This window comes from Salvelinus fontinalis, chromosome 19 (genome assembly GCF_029448725.1).
Source record: "Salvelinus fontinalis isolate EN_2023a chromosome 19, ASM2944872v1, whole genome shotgun sequence".
NCBI classification, from domain to species: domain Eukaryota; kingdom Metazoa; phylum Chordata; class Actinopteri; order Salmoniformes; family Salmonidae; genus Salvelinus; species Salvelinus fontinalis.
The window spans coordinates 8,817,452-8,834,685 of NC_074683.1; positions in this window are offsets into that span (position 1 = coordinate 8,817,452).

Here is a 17,234-nt window from a genome sequence, read left to right on the forward strand (position 1 = left end):
GATTTATTTAGAAATCAAGGCACACTTAACCAGCATGGCTACCACGGCATTCTGCAGCGAAACACCATCCCATCTGGTTTGCTCTTAGTGGGACTATCATTTGTTTTTCAACAGGACAATCTCCCAATACACCTCCAGGCTGTGTAAGGGCTATTTGACAAAGAAGGAGAGTGATGGAGTGCTGCATTAGATGACCTGGCCTTCACAATCACCCAACCTCAACCCAATTAAGATGGTTTGGGATGAGTTGGGCCACAGAGTGAAGGAAAAGCAGCCAACAAGTGTTCAGCATATGTTGGAACTCCTTCAAGACTGCTGGAAAAGCATTCCAGGTGAAGCTGGTTGAGAAAATACCAAGGGTGTGCAAAGCTGTCATCAAGGCAAAGTGTGGCTACTTTGAAGAATATAAAATATATTTGGATTTGTTTAACACTGTTTTGGTTACTACATGATTACATACTGTATGTGTTTTTTCATAGTTTTGATATATTTACTATTATTCTACCATGAAGAAAATAGAAAAATAAAGAAAAATCCTTGAATGAGTATGTGTCCAAACCTTTGACTGATACTGTATGTGTGTATGTATTGCCATACCTGCAGTCAATGTAAATATTTGAATCTATTCCAAGGTACAGTACAAAAGAACAAAATACTGAATAAATATGTTTTTTCTAGAAACCACATGTGTTTTCTTATATCTCCACTCATTGGTTAGACTTGATTGTTGTCCATGTTTGCAATGCGTGTTTATAATTTCACTTCTGACATTGATAACGTTATTCAAGAGATATAACATTTGGAAACTTGAGTTATTTCCTATGAAAGACCTATACAATGCACAATACAAATAATGCTCTCTGAGACAGTCATCTATTTATCTGTCTTTAAGACTTTGTCTTATTAGAAAATTGCTTTCACTGTATAATTGTAATACTACCCTTAACCAAATGTGTTGTTTTTACAGTCATTGAAATGTTATGATCGAGTTTAATCTTTACTAAAAACATCGAGGGAGGATTATAAAACCGCACGCCTCAGTTCACAGCTCCACATTGCCTCTGATTCTCTTTATGTAAATTGAACATTTATGCGTAGATTTCCTTTTTTTTTTATCGTATCATTATGCAGTTGATGGTATGTGCGTAGGACGCTGCTGTACAATTAACATTAAGGAACAAAGTCCCAGTGCATTTTGTTCCCAGTGCTGTTTCATTTGTAATGCTGTGTCTCTCTTTTTTCTGCAGTGTGCACATATAAACAATCTGTGATTTATGGATGCATTCCAACAGTCTTTCTCTCCATCATAGACAGAACAACTCTGGGCCTAATCCCAACAATGAAGGTTATCAAAAGCAGAAACAAAATGTGAAATATTTTTATTAGCTGTTTCCACGTGTTGACATTTGTAATTTATGTCTGTGGTACTAATTGTGGAGGACAAAGAGAACAAGCATACCTCAAATAAAAGTCTGAATTAAACCTTTTACCTCAGTTCATGTCCATTATCTTGTTTTAGTAAACATGTGTTGAATGCAGTTACTATACATGGATATATTGCTCCCTACCTTTCTTTTTGACCACCATGGTTGATATACGTGTTCAAGATACAGTAGACCTGAAAGGTAAGCTTCCAATTTTACAACATAGAACCTATGCATTTGTACTCCCAGTGCTTCTGCAGACCTTTATTGGAGTGAAAAGTATCAACCCTTTTATAACGCATCATTCTTTATGTTAGGTCACTTAACCTTTTGCTTAACGAAGTCAATGTGCAATCCCCCACTTTGCCTATCTTGAAATGGGTAAGTTTCCATTGTGCTAGAATAAAGATTTTAGTATCAGATGAATGTCTTCTATATTGTAGCTAGGCATTTGCTTGTCAAAACTTCTGCAAGAATAGTAATTATAGTAGTAATAATTTAGTATTTAAATATTTGTTCTATCTCATTTGCCACCACTATTAAGCTACTATTTCAACTTATCTAAATATTGGTCCGTTTATTTATCCTGTTTGTCACCCACTGTGCTTCACTGTTGAGGAATGGTACGTACTAACTATCTTAGGAACTTCTTATTTTTCTTCTTAAGACGCTTCTTAAGTTTTTGCGTAAGTATTTTGTGAATCTGGGCCCTGGTTATCTGCTGCTACACCGCCAATGTTACCATTCATCAAATTAATGTTTTCTTTTAATAATAATTTACTGGTAAGTTAACACATACACATTTGGTAGACAGTCTTTTTGTGTCCTTTTGTGTTACTTTTTTTTTACACATACAAACATTATACATTCTACTCTTTTGTTTCCCCCCATTCAGGGGAAGGTAGCCGAGCGTTGGGCCAGTAACCAAAAGGTTCCTGGTTCGAATACCCAAGGTGAAAAATCTGTCGCTCTGGAAAAGAGCATCAAGTCAAATGTCATAGAATTTTTTAACAGGAGCATTTGACGAGGAAAAAAACCTCAATGTTGAAAATAAAGTTGTGTCAAACGAAGTACATTCAAGTTATTAGTGGGTATTTTATAAATATCAAAGATCCACTTGTCTCAGTGTTCTGTGGTTCATTTGCATTCTGATGAATCTGTAGTGGATGTGTGTGAACTCAGGGGTTATCTGCGGCGCTGCAGCACTAAGCAGCCGAATCAGACAGCCCAGCAACCACGTGGCTCGAGAGGATGAGCCACGGACCTTTCTCAAATCACTTCCTTCATAACAATTAAAATATGCAAAGTGATAATTTTCCTTAAGTAGCCTTAAATGTGCAATCTATTTAGATGTGAGAGAAATTGGCTAAAGCTTGTGGTGGGGGGAGGGGGGTGAATAAATTATGCAAATAAAAGAAAGGACTCTTGAAAGCCACATTTTTCAGTAATAAGCATACTGTTTCATTTAATATTTTGCCTCTTATTAAAAGTGACAGTTCTTTTGCATTGTCTGATGGCTATATCTGACACAAGCCCATGGAAATTACTGCTAGACTAAATGCTAAAGCATTTTGGTAGCTTTTAGATGATGGTTACATTCACAAAGTAATTATGCGCTGGCGAGTCCAGAAATAAGGTTTAATTACACAGTAATCGCCTCTGATGGACACTGGGAAGTGTAAGCACTGCCAGACTGCAATCCATCAATGACAAACCCCTGGCCACTTTTAATTCCTCCTCATTTGCATCATAACCTCCGCACCAAGTTGAACAAATGCTGTTAAATGTTAATAGGACCTGTCTCTCTACTCAAAATGAATGCTTAAGCCATTTCATCTCTCCCCCTCTTTCTCTCTCTTCTCCCTCTCTCCCCTCCGCCTATCTGTTTTTCTCTCTACCCCATCTCTCTCTCTCTCCCACTCCCACACTCTTTCCATTCTCACAAGCCCCCCCATAACTAGCTCCTCTTCAGGAGGAACGTTCAGCAGATGAGACAGTGCATGGTCACTGCTGTGCTAATTGGGAGCAGCATGTAAAGTTTTATCTCTCAAGTGCTAACAAACCGTAGAGACAAGTCTAATGCTGGGGCTGTGTGTGTGCATGTGTGTGTGCGTAACCACCCTCATAGAGCAGGAAGTGTTGTCCACAACATGATTTGGCCCTGAAGTCATATTTAATCCCTATCCTAAGGGACCAGGCAAAATCACATTTTTATTAATTGAAACTTTTTAGTGGTGCTGTGTGTGTGTAGCAGACACATTACCGTTCCTCTTTAGAGCTCTGTGTGGTTGATTAGAACTAGGCTGTCTCATTATCAGTGTGTCTCAACCATACATTAAAATAACACCATTATATTAGGGACTATCTAGTGTACTGCTTGAAGCATAGCTCCCAGGGAGGTGGCATTAACCCCCTAGAGTCGATGTCCTCGCCCCTGTGGAAATCTAATTAGCGTAATAAAAAAATCCCCATAAAAATCAGTTTAAGCTAGAGATATGTTTTTTTTGCATGGGCTGCGTCTCAATCCACTGCATCCACCGATGTTGGCCTTCCGCAGATACATAAGTGTTTCTCAGACCAGGAGATATCCCCAAAATAGGTCTTCTCCATGTAGCGTCTGAACAGTTTGGACTAAACTACTATGACCTCTCTATGAAAAGGTGAGTATCTCACGTAAATGTACATGTCGGTTGTTTTGCTCTAGGACGCCCACAAGCCTCACAAGACTGGTCTGAAGGTAGCATGGTACCAGTTGAATAAAAATGATGGAAGTATGCACTCAGTGGCCAATTTATTTGGTACACCCTAGTACTGGGTCGGACCCCCTTGGCTCCAGAACAGCCTGAATTCTTTGGGGCATGGAAACGTTGCTCAATTGGTATCAAGGGACATAATGTGTGCCAGAAAAACATTCTGCAAACCATTAAACCACTGCCACCAGCCTGTACCGTTGACACCAGGCAGGATGGGGCCATGGACACTAGGCAGGATGGGAAGCAACAGGAACGGTGATTCGCCAGAGCAGGCAATCTATTTCCACTCCTCAATTGTCCAGTGTTGGGGATCGCATGCCCACTGGAGCCGCTTCTTCTTGTTTTTAGCTGATAGGAGTGGAACCTGGTGTGGTCATCTGCTGCAATAACCAATCCGTGACAAGGACTGACGAGTTGTACGTTCCGAGATGCCGTTATGCACACTACTGTTGTACAGTGCCGTTATTTTCCTGTTTGTTGCACGCCTGTTAGCTTGCAAGATCCTTGCCTTTCTCCTTCGACCTCTCATCAACGAGCTGTTTTCGCCCAGAGGACTGCTGCTGACTGGATGTTTTTTGTTTGTCGTACCATTCTCTGTAAACCCAAGTCACCAACCTTTTCTGAGTCAAGATCACTTTCTGAGTCAAAATGCAAGCCGAGATCTACAGCTCAGATTTTTTTTTAAACATGACTTAAAAAACGTAAGCCTATGCAACATTAACCAATTAAAAACAGTTCTGTAGCAATGAGGTTTGTGCAGTCATTTATAGGCCCAATACATTATCACTGCATATTGGCTATGCTTGAATTGCCCTGCCAATGTTGTTCTACTCAGACCATTTTGAAATTCTATTTAAAAATGTAGGTATATGATCACACTGGTAATAGACAATTTGTTTTATTACTTGTGAGGCACAGCTGAGTGAGCGTTCTAATATATATATATTTTCTTCTTCTGATGGTCAGTCTGAAGGGAGGGAGGGAGCAGCGGTGAGGCTCTCTCATCCGACTCACCGTCCCTCCGCTCTCCCTCCCTTCGCTGAGAAACGGGGACAGTCTTCCAGCTGATGGCGAAACTCATGTCGCACTGCATTATTTCTGCCTCATTCACCAAATCATGTTATTACTCCTATGACCAGAGAAAGTGAAATATTCCTTAATTAAAAAAAAAAAAAAACACAAGCTGCTAATAACTACAACGCAAGCTTATCGGAACACTTCACTACTCATTGCAGCTGCAGTGCTGGTTGTAGTGTGAGTGGAAGTAGGGAGAAAGCTCATTTTATGGCTTATAAAAGTGTTGAACAGTGTTGACAGTGCTGAATAACAACTTAAACATAAACTTACTCATAAAAACAGCAGCTCTTTGCTGTATTCGTTGAGTCTCTCTCTTGTCAGGGTTTTAAACATTTTGAAATCCCACAGTATCAACTTTGTTGTGTGTTCAAGGTTATTTTTTTTTAATAGTCTGGTCGAGTTTCTTACAGTCGAGGAAACTGTGCAGACACAAACATCTGAGCTACCTGATTGGCCTGCGGTAGGCCTATAGGTGCACTTGATTTGCTCTCTTGGCCTGCCGGTTAGGCAGAGTTCTAACTTGAGACACATGAAATACTTTGCCTTCCCGGCGCTAGGGCTGCTGAATGTACACCAACACTCTAAAAAGAAAAGGTTCCTGGAGTATCCTTTAGGGGTTCTTCAAATTGAAACTGTGGGGGAACCCCTATAAGTTCTTCAAAGAACCTTTTAAAAGGGTTTTTCAAAGAACTCATTTTAATGTATCCTCAAAGAACCTTTAGAATAAACTTTTGGGGTACATTTTTGAACTACACCCCCTTCTCTCTTAATAATAATAATATGCATAACAATAACACAATATTTTAGTTGTCAATGTTCATTATGATTTTAGTGGCAAAGCAGAATAAGAAAATCTAAATATGAGGTAAACTCTCAGTCCAATGGATATATCCTCTGGCTTGTTGATGTTAATGTGTTGATGTTCTCCGTATCGATAGCCTGAATTATTTTGCAGTGCTTGGTGATCAAACAGGTTTCCTGTTATATTCATCAGAGGTATAGGGAGGGTGAAGTCCGTGACACAAGTAGTAATTATATAAATAATGGACGACGCACCGGGACGAGTTGCCAAAGAAAATAATATAAAAGCACACATTTACCGGTATAAATAATTGTTGTTGTTGAATTATTCATTTTTTTATAAGCAAATTCATACGTTCTCATCTTTTGGTTACTAGAGATGTGACCCAGTCGTTCGTTCGATTAGTACGATATTTACGGACGCGATCCAGTCGTTCATTCTTTATGTTCCGTTGGCATGCTCACTGGCTGTGTTCTTATCCCTTGTTTGCTGCGAGCTAGCCAGCTAGCTATGGCTACATACTCACAACCTCTGCAGCCAGAATAACAGCAATCTTCCGTTGTGTTTAAGCTGTTTATCCCCCTTATACTGTACCACAGTTGCCAAAGAAAACAATACTAAGCACATCCATAAAACATTATTCGTTGATATTTCCATTTAAATAAGCAAATTCATACTTTCTCATCTTTTGGTTGCTAGAGACGCGACAGTCGTTAATTTGATTGGTTCGATACTAATGGATGCAACCCAGTCGTTTGTTCTTTAGGTTCCATTGTCATGCTCGCTCATCACTCACCACGTTAGGTCATCCGATGCACCCCCAAAAAATGTGTCTCTGCAAAACAAATCGATGCTAGCTAGCTAGTTAGCTACGTTTTTTCCCTCCTTGGACCTGCGTTTACAACGTATCCAATTTCAGTTTGTGTAGCTATTGGTTTAGCGTTCTGTAAGTATGGCCTGCATGTGTAGGCGCATACTGCGTCATTACTGCAAGATGTACCGATACCTTTTGCAACTGTCCTGATATATTTTCCAACTGTCCCATTATCTGGATTTAATGTCCATTCTAGAATGCCCTACTAGCCAATCAAAAACGAGTATTTAACAATGCTGTGTGTCACGCCCTGACCTTAGAGATCCTTTTTATGTCTCTATTTTGGTTTGGTCAGGGCGTGAGTTGGGGTGGGTATTCGATGTTCTATTATTTGTATTTCTATGTTTTGGCCGGGTAGGGTTCTCAATCAGGGACAACTGTCTATCATTGTCTCTGATTGAGAACCATACTTAGGTAGCCCTTTTTCCCACCTGTCTTTGTGGGAAGTTGACTTTGTTTATGGCACTTAGCCTTTAGCTTTACGGTTTGTTTTGTAGTGTTTATTGTTTTGTTCAGGCGTCTTTTCATAATAATAAAGAAAATGTACGCTCACAACGCTGCACCTTGGTCCAGTTCTTTCAACGGCCGTGACACTGTGGTATAATGTACTCTACTGTGCTGTACGCTATTGTTCTCTATTGTACTGTACTCTACTGTACTGTACGGTTCTGTACTGTTCTGTATTCTTCATGAATTTACTCTTGTCAAGTTTCTTTCAATTGAAGAAAGGGCCCAGGGAGTCTTGATCTAGTTGTCTTGGTCTTGAGATCACTCGAGTCCACATAAATTCGGTCTCATGGGCTCAACTGGGACTGGATCTTGGGTCCAATGTCCTGGTTTAAATCTTGTTCTTGGCTTATGATCTCAGAAAATACCTTAGTCTTTGGTTTACAAACCATAGGCAATCCAATTTGAAGAAGACATTGCTCTCTGATCATTGGCTTATCGCTACCAACCCATAGGAATGCCCACCCAGTTGACTATAAAATGGTGGAAGCACTATCCACTCTAAAACGGGTTATATCCATCTAGAGTCCTCTATATATCTTTATGATTGACTGTCAATTTCTTAAATTTATTGGGGGGGAAATGTATTTTAGCGATTGTGATAATAATAGAATCACGTGCCCCATTAGATATAGTATAAATTAAGTTCAGAGTGTACATGCCATGTCAGTACCAAAAGGCCTGTTATTTTTCCAAAAAAACTAAGGAAAAGCAACAATTTAAACATCTAACAAAATTACAATCAGTGGTGATTTTAGCATTTAAATCTCGGTCAGGCAAAAAAATAAATGTGGGATGCATGCAAAGTTACTATACAACACAACACAACACAACACAAAACAATCCATTAATTGCACTATAACGGTGACAAACGGTGCACAACAAACTGTTAGGGCCTACATAAAGCTGTCCAAATAGCAGTCACAACATCTTACCACTGCTACACCTGGCTATCAGCAAAGCATTGTCTGGCAGCGAAACAGTTCAATCAGCCTCATTTCCTGCCTTTAAAAAAAACATAACTGATATGGCTGACTTTCTCAAACAAATGTGGTTTCTACTGAAAATTTAGATGTACAAACTATGGCATAAGGAGACAACAAGCAGATAAGAGGCACTCCGTAATTTTGATTAATACATTAATGATCGAGCTAGGACAGACCTAATCAATATAACTATTTGTTCAGCACTTTTGAAATGTACAGCGACAGAATTCAGAACATGGGCCTTTCTTACAGTGTTCTCCCTGTACACCAAGTCAGAACCGTAGGATAAATCTCGTACAATATTCAATGATTACATTTATCAAAAATAGGTTATAGGCTACATGTGCACCACCAAGTCAGAACAGTAGGCAAAATTAAGAGGGGTAAATAGACCAAATGATTAGGGTGAGGCACATGGGCTACTAACAGCTTACTACACAACATACACTTAGTATTACTTTCTTAGCTACAGAATACATATCTCCCTGGCACATTACAGAATTTATGCAGCAGAATACAATACATTTTTGGACTCAAACTTTGTCATCAAAGTCTGGCATTCTCTGGATTGATGGTGCATTCGAGACAACTGCGAACTCAACAAAAAAAAGTTGAATCATAATGACGTCAGTGATCTTCAGGTCGTAGCTCTAGAAAGAGGCCCGAGTTCCCGATTTACAATTCTGAGTTGGATGAAAGATCAAAACGTATTTTCCCAGTCGTAGCTTGTTTTTCCAGAGTTCCCAGTTGTCTTGAACTCACTAACGTTTGATTTTGCAGTTCCGAGTTAACAGTTGTTTTGAGCGCGGCACAAATCATGCTTCATTGACAATATTGAATGTTTATAATTTTAAACTAGGAAAAGAGACCCTTAATCTTAGACTTAGGCCCACACAGCCACTCCACTGAACAGCAGGCTAATGATTGCTTTGCAATGCTTGCAGTTAGCCACTGATTCATTCCAAACCACTCATTGTTGAATTTGCGATTTCTAACTTGTTGTGCAATGTTTATGTCCAATGGTCGATGAGCACCAATACATTTTATCTATAATTTCTCTTTTTTATTTATCTTCATATGACAATACTAAAAAAGGATTTGCCAGTATATTGTTGCCTTGATTCATGATTCTGTAACGGTAGTCCTCCTCCTCTTCAACCGAAAAGGAGGAGTAGTGATTCGACCAAGGCGCAGCGGGTTGTGAATACATAATTTTAATTAACAAGACGGAAAATACACGAAACGAAATACACTTGAATGATTAACAAAATAACAAAACGGAATAGACAGACCTGGACATGGAACTTACATAAAACACGAAGAACGCACGAACAGGGAAAATAGACTACACAAAATGACGATGTACAAAAACAAACCGAACAGTCCCGTATGGTGCGACAAACACTGACACAGGAGACAACCACCCACAATGAACACTGTGAAACAACCTACCTAAATATGACTCTCAATTAGAGGAACGCCAAACACCTGCCTCTAATTAAGAGCCATACCAGGCAACCCTAAACCAACATAGAAACAGAAAACATAGAATGCCCACCCAAACTCACGTCCTGACCAACTAACACATACAACAAACTAACAGAAATAGGTCAGGAACGTGACATAACCCCCCCCCCCATAAGGTGCGAACTCCGGGCGCACCAGCACAAAGTCTAGGGGAGGGTCTGGGTGGGCATCTGACCACGGTGGTGGCTCAGGCTCAGGGCGAGGTCCCCACCCCACCATAGTCAATCCCAGCTTACATCTCCCCCTACAAATGACCACCCTCATATTACCCCCACTTAATCTTTTGGGTAACATCGACACAAGGGGCAGCACCGGGATAGAGGGATAGCTCAGGACAGAGGGATAGCTCAGGACAGAGGGATAGCTCAGGATAGAGAGGTAGCTCAGGATAGAGAGGTAGCTCAGGATAGAGGGGCAACTCCGGACTGAAAGGCAGCTCTGGACAGAGAGACAGCTCTGGACTGAGGGGCAGTTCTGGATAAATAGCCGCTCTGGGCTGAGGGACAGCTCATGACTGGCTGACGACTCTGGATGCTCATGGCTGGCTGACGGCTCTGGACGCTCATGGCTGGCTGACGGCTCTGGACGCTCATGGCTCACTGACGGCTCTTGGCAGACGGACAGTTCAGGCGCCGTTGGGCAGACGGCAGACTCTGGCCAGCTGAGACGCACTGTAGGCCTGGTGCGTGGTGCCGGAACTGGAGGCACCGGACTGGAGCCACGCACTTCAAGCCTAGTGCGGGGAGCAGGGACAGGGCACACTGACTTCTCAAAGAGCACTATCCTGAAGGTGCGTGTCCTTAGCCCGGTGCCTCCAGTTCCGGCACCACGCACCAGGCCTACAGTGCGCCTCATCCGGCCAGAGCCATCCGTCTCCCCAGCGCCGTCTGAGCCATCCGTCTCCCCAGCGCCGTCTGAGCCATCCGTCTCCCCAGCGCCGTCTGAGCCATCCATCTCCCCAGCGTCATCTGAGCCATCCGTCTGTCCAGAGCCATTAGAGCCGCCCGTCTGTCCCGAGCCGTCAGAGCCAATAGTCAGTCAGGAGCCGCTAGAGCCATTCGTCAGTCAGGATCTGCCAGAGCCGCCAACCAGACAGGATCTGCCAGAGCCGCCAACCAGACAGGATCTGCCAGAGCCGCCAACCAGACAGGATCTGCCAGAGCCGCCAACCAGCCATGAGCAGCCAGATCCGTCAGCCAGCCATGAGCAGCCAGATCAGTCAGCCAGCCATGAGCCGTCCAGCCAGGATCCGCCAGAGCCGTCCAGCCAAGATCCGCCAGAGCAGTCATCCAGCCAGGATCCGTCCCTCAGTCCGGAGCTGCCGTCCCTCAGTCCGGAGCTGCCCCTTATCCTGGTGCTGCCCCTTACCCTGGTGCTGCCCCTTACCCTGGTGCTGCCCCTTAGTCCGGTGCTGCCCCTTAGTCCGGTGCTGCCCCTTAGTCCGGTGCTGCCCCTTAGTCCAGTGCTGCCCCTTAATCCGGTGCTGCCCCTTAATCCAGTGGGGTTGAGGGGGAGGGTGGCCATTTGGAGGAGGCTACGTAAGCGGGTAGTGACTATGGTGGGGTGGGGACCACGACCAGTACCGGAGCCGCCGCCGTGGAAGGACGCCCACCCAGACCCTCTCCTAGACTATGTGCTGGTGCGCCCGGAGTTCGCACCTTAAGGGGGGGGTTATGTCACGCCCTGGCCTTAGTATTCTTTGTTTTCTTTATTATTTTAGTTAGGTCAGGGTGTGACATGGGCAATGTATGTGGGTTTTGTAGTGTCTAGGGTGGTTGTAAGGTTTAGGGGGTTTATTTAGAGTAGTTGGGTTTATGTTTAGTATAGTTGTCTAGCTGTGTCTATGGTTGAGTGTAGGTGTTTAGGAAAGTCTATGGTTGCCTGAATTGGGTCTCAATTAGAGACAGCTGGTTATTGTTGTCTCTGATTGGGAGCCATATTTAAGGTAACCATAGGCTTTAGCTGTTTGTGGGGAATTGTCTATGTCATTGTGTAATGGTCAGTGTCAGCACCATTTTGTATTTATAGCTTCACGGTCGTCTGTTTGTTGTTTTGTTTTGTTTGTTCCTTCTTTAAATAATAAAAGAAGATGTTCTTTTCACGCGCTGCGCCTTGGTCCTCACTCAGTCCCTTTGACGATCGTGACAGATTCACGACTGCTATTCATGATGATTTGACATAATTTTATCTGTGGCCAGTTACCTTGAGCCTTCATGGATGGGCACTTCTATAGTAACTCTATGGCAGCACCCAAGGGGCTAGAATTTTAGAGCTCTACCCTTAGACTTGGCGGTGTCGTAGTGTCCCCATGAGTGACAGAACACTGAACCAATCACGGCGTAACACTCCGTATTTTCTGCTGGCTTGCCCAACCACCACAGAAAGCAGTGAAATAGGCTGAAACACTTGCCTTTTGGAGCTGCCTTACTCAAGAAAACAACATTTTTGGATGCGGCTTTATGAACTCAATTATAAATATATTTTTTTACGTTGTTTGCAAACTGATATGTGACACGTATTAATGCCAAAATAACATGCAAAACAGGCAAAAAATGTGGGGCTTAAAACAGGTGGTTCTCTGCCCCACCTGCCCTGAATGATGAGTCGCCACTGATTACAATGAACAAAAATATAAACGCAACATGAAACAATTGCAAATTTTACTGAGTTATATAAGGAAATCAGTCAATTTAAATGATTGGTTGAGAAAACCAGTCAGCATAGAGTTGATCAGGCTGTTGATTGTGGCCTGTGGAATGTTTTCCTACTCCCCTTCAATGGCTGTGCGAAGTTGCTGGACATTGGCGAGAACTGGAACATGTTGTCGTACACGTCAATCCAGAGCATTCTTAACATGCTCAATGGGTGAGATGTCTGGTGAGTATGCAGGCCATGGAAGAACTGGGACATTTTCAGCCTCCAGGAATTGTGTACAGGTCCTTGCGTACATCATGCTAAAACATGAGGTGATGGCGGCAGATGAATGGCACGACAATGTGCATCTGTATCTCATCACGGTATCTCTGTGCATTCAAATTGCCATTATTAAAATGCAATTGTGTTCATTGTCCATAGCTAATGCCTGCCCATACTATAACCCCACTGCCACCATGGGGCACTCTGTTCACATTATCAGCAAATCACTCACCCATGCAACGCCATACACCCTATCTGCTATCTGCCCAGTACAGTTGAAACCGGCCGGGATTCATCTATGAAGAGTTCACCTCTCCAGCGTGCCAGTGGCCATCGAAGGTGAGCATTTGCCTACAGAAGTCGGTTACAACGCCAAACTGCAATAAGGTCGAGACCCTGGTGAGTTCAACGAGCACGCAGATGAGGTTCCCTGAGACGGATTCTGACAGTTTGTTATTTTGAAATTATTCGGTTGTGCAAACCCACAGTTTCATCAGCTGTCCAGTGGCCGAACTCAGACTATCCCGCAGGTGAAAAAGCCGGATGTGGAGGTCCTGAGGTTACACATAGTCTGCGGTTATGAGGCCGGTTGGACGTACTGCCAAATTCTTTAAAACAACCATAAGACGCATCGAAATTAACATTAAATTCTCTGGCATCAGCTTTTATAGACATTCTTGCAGTCGGCATGCCAATTACACTCCCTCAATACTTGAGACATCTGTGGCATTGTGTTGTGACAAAACTGCACATTTTAGTGTCCTTTTATTGTCCCTAGCACAAGGTGCACCTGTGTAATGATCAGCTTTTTCTGGATGGATTATATTGGCAAAGAAGAAATGCTCGCGAACAGGGATGTTAACAAATTTGTGCACAAAATTTGAGAGAAATAAGCTTTTTTGTGCGTATGGGCCATTTTCTGGAAACTTTTATTACAGCTCATGAAACATAGGACCAACACTTTACATGTTGTGTTTATATTTATGTTCACTATAATTAGGTACACAAGTAATAAAATAAATCAATACATTTTAGATTCTTACTATCAACATTGAACATTTTACAGAGAACAATAGAGGTGATATTTCTCTAAATTCAACTTAAAGGTTTTGAACATGAGGTTACAAATCATATTCTTACAATTTTTTTTACATTGTGTATGCTAATAACCTTTATAAAAACAGTCTGTAATAGAAGGTTAATCAAAATTATCAATACTGTACATGGTCCTCCCTTTAATGCAACTTGTTGACTGTTTCAGTAGTGACAAATGTAGTGGGGTGGTAAGGAGTTCAGGTAAATATTTCAAATATGCTATATTAACAAAGTGTGTGAGTAGCAGATATGATACCCGACATATGTTGTAAGACGTGTGCTGAAAGTTTTGAAAAAATAGAAAAGAAATTATATATTTTTTCCAACCCCCAATTTGCACCACTTCTGTAGAATGACCCATACATTCATTTGATTGGCTAATCATATCTGAAATATCCTAAAGAAATATCCTAAAGATAATATGTGTATTTGATCAGATTCCATCCCCTCCAGAATGAGATTCAGCATGTTTCGCCCTGACTTGACCCCGTTTCCCCCAGACAATTCTAGCATTTCTTGATTTGAATAATCAGATGAGAGGAAACAAAGATCATCACTGATCAGAAATACTGAGGTAATTTAAGAAGACAGTAAACACAGAGGATGATCACTTTAAATATAAAGATTTTTTAAATGTAATAGTTCACATTGTTTTTTTTTTTTAATACACCTTCAATCTGTAAGTAAAACTGCCAGTAAACATGCATTTATCATTGCATGAGATTATATTTGAAACATACATCTTTGAAAAAGCTACATGTTCACTGTTACTCAACTCCACTGAAGAAGAAGAATGTATTTTACACATTTTAAACCCAACATTTATATGTATCAAACAATCCCAAAAGCAATCGATGCATCCTAGCTGCTTCAAGGCCCTACTGTATGATCTGTGAGTGGAGCTGAGCTCCCGGAGCTGTAGGGCTCTATGGCTGAATTCGCTTCTATCTCCAGGCTAAACAGAGAGAGAATCACAGAGGCTTGATGACTCTGATAGCCTTCGGCGTGCCTGCCACTGCCCACCTCCAATTAACAGTCAGGTGGGCCACACAGAGTTAAGAATCCACAACTTTTCCCTCTCCATCTGCCCATCACCAAGGAGGATAACTGTCTGACTAGGGGTCCAGGGGTCAGCAACGGCAGGTTTAGCAGCCCCAGATAGGGATAAAGTGAGGGAGTCTCAGTGTATCACCTGTAGTGTAGGCTCTGCTAATGGTCGGTGTGTTTTTTGTATGGATGCAGAAATGGGAATATCCCCATTTCTCTGATACGATAACAAGCAGGGGATGATAACCATCCAAATGGAATAGTTCAGAGGTCAAGCTGCCACCACCGACCATTTCCTATATATTTCCTACATTTATAACCAATTCTGGGTTTGGACGCTATGATTATAGCCTTAAAGTGTATACCTATATACAGCTACAGTATATGATGCTCCACATTTCCGCAAAGTTGCCAAAGTGTCATGAAATGTGGTGCTGAAGAGAGATTTAATGATGTTGTATTCAGAGAGGATACTTAATTTTTATTTATTTTTTTACCTTAATTTAAGTGCTAGGATACCTGCACTAATGCTCCTATGCAATAAGTACTCTTGCTAACGTCAGCGAACAAACCCAAGAATAACCCATTATTTAAAAGAAATGTTTTAATCATTCATTTTGGGATGTCAGAGTAATAACATCATATTAATGTTCTAATTCAGTGGCAATTACACTTTTTTTTAGGGTGCCGAATATCCACGTAACATTTTAATTAACAACAATAAATTAAGATGTTACACCAGAGTGACACAAAAGTCTGACAGTTTGATTTCTTAGTAATATTTTAATTACTATTTGGAAATCCCTAATTGAGTGTAATACTTAAAGCTGTTATTTCTTGCAGGTCATCTCAAATGTAGTCAGAAATCCACAAAAGACAGAAAAAGGGAATAATAGGGAATCATTTGGGTCATTGTTCGTCTTTCTAATGTATTGTCCTTCTAGCTGAAATGCCATGGCTGAGGCTGACTTGGCCAGCTCTTGGCACTAGGACCCAGGCTTCTCTTTAGTCTGTCTTAACCCTTGACTGAGTACAAGTGGTGCTAATGGGGAGCAAAGACAGAGGAGAACATGTCCAATAACCACACATCCTGTATCCAAGGCAATCATTGGAAACACAGAGCGTCACTTTCAATTTCATCCTTTTTCCACCAGAAAGCCTCCCTTCTATAATGTCATTATCTGCACCAAATCTGCTGGCTCTTTTGACAGGGGCCATGGTATCCAGGAACTAGGGATATGCAAATGTCTTTTATATCGGCAATAGCATTTATAAGGCTTCTACATATTACACAGACTGTCATTTCAGGCCTAGATATGAAACTCATAGGGAAATAAATGTCAGAGAATGGGAGGACTCTGTGTCCTGGGGTTTGTGTTTCCTGTGATCATCAGCTAGTGAAACGAGCCACTCTGAGATGCTTCATGTTACAGTAGACTGCTTAAGAGGTCTCCCTTATTCCTTTGACCTCTATAAGAGTGGATTTCTCACACGTACCATAGCTGACTAGAGCGCCTGCCATACAGGCCTACGAAATTCCTGTTTGTCAAAGGATACTACACTACGAGACAGATTTACAATGGGCCCTACTCAATCAAAACTGGTTTTCAGGTTGGTTCAACTATATCATTTTTTTTATTTTTTTTACGCTCTGTTGAAGCATCTGTACGTTATGGTATACAGTAAGGTACAGATTTTCATTCACAACTGGCGAGTACTATGTGTATGTTTTATAAATAGGATACAGTGGCTTTTTTAAAGGTGCAGACCATCCTTGCAAGCACTTTGAAATAGGAGTAAGGGGATTCTGCGGTATTCATCTCAAAGGATCTGATAGCACTGGAAGGAAAAGAGAGGGAAAATAAATAGTGGAAAGCAGATGGCTAAAGATAAAGGTCAAATCCGATTGAGAAGTTTGTCAAAATGTGATGACATAAGCAATCTGTAAACTGTTATTGCACGAAGCTTGAGGTGCAGAGAAAGATATTGAAATTACAAAAAAACACTGCAGCTGCCAGCATGCTGCCAGGAATGATTGCCCCAAGTGTTTTTTCTTTGTTGCCTCTCTCGCTCACTCCCCTCTACTCCCTCCCTCGCTCTCTTGCACACGCATGGCTGACTGCCAGATGTGAAGAGAAGCATATCTGGATTTAATGATATTACAAATGCCTTTCTTTATGCTCAATAATAACTAAATTATGATTGATACTAAACTGCCAACACATC